General features: G+C 44.9%; 1 pseudogene; it reads left to right on the top strand.

Annotated features, from left to right (window-relative positions):
- The first annotated feature begins 480 nt into the window (after nucleotides 1-480).
- Nucleotides 481-2,559, top strand: LOC129672451 (F-box only protein 34-like; annotated as a pseudogene).
- The last annotated feature ends 612 nt before the right edge of the window (nucleotides 2,560-3,171 follow it).

The following is a 3,171-nucleotide window of genomic DNA, read 5'->3' as shown; positions in this document are numbered from 1 at the left end:
TAAAATAATAAATTTTAAAATGAGGTAAACCAGGCTATGAAGCATCAGTAAGAAGTGTGACCCTAAAGCTCATGGTGAAATGAGTAACTGTTCAAGCATCTGTTGTTTATTCAAGTCGAGCTTGTCTTTTTGTCAGGCAGTCATCAACACTCCTTAAAGGAAGCAATTAAGGCAGCCCATTACCAAGGAAACCTATTTGATTCTATAGCTAGAGTGGTTTGAACTCACATCAACATTCTACTTGGATTTGAATTATAGGTTAAACCAAGTCAGAAATCTTCAAGAAGCCAGAAGGAAGAGTTTGGGAGAGATATATTTAGACAGGAAGCACAGAGTTGACAACCCACTCACTCTCCAAATAGTGTGGAATTGACTGGTTCCTCTTTCAAGGAGAGTTTGCCTTCCTAAGATCGCTGACTACCAAAAACTGAAAACAGATGTATAGCAGTTCCTAAAGAGACCTTTTGATCCTCAACTTTAATGATCTTCCTGGAGGTGACTGTGTCATCAACAAAGATAAATGCAATAGAATTTCCTCAAGACATAGCCATCAAATTCAGTGTTCGAAACAAGTGAGCTGATGAGCCCATTGTATTCTGCACCAATCCAAGTATCCTTCATGACTGTGATGAGATATGGGCACCAAGTTTGAAGCCAGTAACACATAATATAATCTTGGCTAGGAGATGTGCCTGAATGTGAAAACATTGCCCACATTATCTGACAAGCTGAGTGTGATTCGCCATAACCCACACAGAGAATGACAAGTTGTGTCCATCTATAACCTCAGCACCCCTGCTGAGATGGGAGGCAGGAAAGGAGATTCTCAGAAACTTGTGGGTCAGCTGCTTTGGAACACACAGAGCATCAATAGAAACAAGTAAGACCCTGCCTCACCAATATGGAAGGAAAAAAACAACTCACAGAAGTTGCCTTATGACCTCCATTAAGAACACATACACAATTAATTCATTTAAAATATACATTTTAAAAAAAATAAGTAACATAATCCAGAAACAGACATGGAGGCAGAAACCGTAAGGTGCTAAAGCAAGTTTTCTTCTTCGTGTGAGTGACAGTGAGAATGGTGTCTAGGCTGGGAGGCCTTGCTGAGGATAAAAGATGGTCACTTCCTCAAGCAGAGAGACACTGCTTTAACTAGCTGTGTGGAAACGCTGTTTGAGTTCACCTTCCACTGTGAAGATCTTTGACCAGTCCAGAGGTATGCAACCTGTGCCTGAGCCCTGATCTGCTCCACAGCTTTATGTTGATCCCATGGATTGGAAATCTGGAGGCTGGTAGTCGGAGCAAGCCAGTCCCTGTCCTTGACTTGATAGCCAGGTGCCTGAAATACCAGGGCAAGCAGAAACCTTGGAGCTGGTCATGGAATATAATAGCCTCTGTTGAAATGTAGGTGGGATATTGCTTACAAATAGTGTCAGGCAGATGAAGAAAAAGCTAAAAAGGGGACCTCAGACCAGATACACCCTATGCAGCTGATGTCTGTTGGTGGGGGACTTTCTTCAGGTGACCTTTTTTCTGTAGGGGGCCAAACCTGAAAGGGAACTTCTCAGGGCTGTCCTTCATTGCCAGCAGATGTGAACTTCCTCACGTATACAGAATTAGAGGCAGGTCAAAAAACAGCTGTGAAAAACTGCAAGTGGAATGATGACAAAAGGCAGACAAATTGGATGTATCACCCTTTTCTTCTCACACCTGTCTCCAACCCTCTGAATTGGCCACAGATGTTATCAATTGTATGAGCAAAGAGCTTGTACCACTCATGAGCCAAAGACCTGATCACAGAAAAGCAGCGTTGTGCATCAGCATCACTGTGTTCTCAATAGAGAAAAACGAACCTTCTGCTTTAGGCTTCCTTCAAGAGCCTGTTCCTGGGATGTCATTTCATCTGTCACCTGGACAGGACCAGGCATCATGCTCCCAGTCGAGTGAACACAGAGGACAAGAGGCTCCAGACAGCAGTCAGCTGCAAGATGCCGCTGAGGGCAACAGTGCATGCAAAGAGAAAGATGGTTCTTTGGAGCCATCCATCCCAGCAGCCTCTGTGGGGGAAAGTACATTACCTGTGTTTGAGGCATCCAGCTGGAAGAAGCAGGTATCTCAGGACTCACTGGGGACTAGGTTTTAAATCCAGCAGACTCTGGAGCCTCAGCAATACATGGCATGCCTGCCTCACCACATCCTGGTGAAAATCAGGTTACTCCCCGCCAGGCGGTTAGTGGTTCCTACCCATATTCATTGAATACTACAGCATCAACCCAGAAGCTTCTCAGTTGGTTTGAGAGCCACGCTATAGAGAACATCTTTGCAAGCAGTGCAAGAAAAATGTACGTGAAAGACAACGGGTGGCACCCAAAGCCCTATTGTGAGGCATTGCCTTAGGTCCGGGTGTAGCGGTGTGCTGCTGCGGGTCTCAGAAGGGCTTTTCTGGTGGGCAAGACACTGGTGGGTATGACAGTCATTGGCTAACCTGCCCGCCACAGCTTTAATCAGGCAAGCTATAAGAAACCAATAGGAAGCCAGACAGAAGAGTACTGAAATCCACGTGAGAAGCAACTGAAGGAGGTCGGGGAAAACACCTGGATAAACATCCAGACATGCGACCTCATCCCCAACCTTTCAGAATCTGCTCAGATCACCCTGCCATTGCTCAGGCATTTTTTACAGCTCTTAATTTATCCTCTGGACAAGAGATAAATTCTGTGGTTTTGTGAAACGGTGACAACGTTTGACCCAGAGTGGTGTTCCATGGCCTGACCCTTTCAGCTATAAACAGTGCTGCCTGTTTTCCTTCAGCACCACAGTCAGAGGTCACCAGGCAGTCTCCACATAGGAGACCCTGAAGTGCTCCACCACTCCTTCCGTTATTTGAAGTGAATGGAAAGGAAATAGAAACCTTTTGATGAGAATTGTACCTAAGGGCCGGAGAGATGTCTCAGAGGCTGTTCTTCCAAAGGTCTTGAATTCAATTCCCAACAGTCACATGGTGGCTCATAACCAGCCACAGTGAGATCTGGTGTCCTCTTCTGGTGTGCAGGCACACAGGCAGAATATTATATAAATAATAAAGAAAGAACACAAGCCTTCTCTTTAAAAAGAGAGAGAGAGAGAGAGTAAGAGAGAGAATTGTAGCTAAAAAAGAAGTCAGGC

This window comes from Psammomys obesus, unplaced genomic scaffold, assembly GCF_907164565.1.
Source record: "Psammomys obesus unplaced genomic scaffold, mPsaObe1.curated_primary_1811, whole genome shotgun sequence".
Taxonomy (NCBI): Eukaryota; Metazoa; Chordata; class Mammalia; order Rodentia; family Muridae; genus Psammomys; species Psammomys obesus.
Note: the sequence above shows the minus strand (reverse complement) of the source record. Positions and strands in the feature narration are given on the sequence as shown.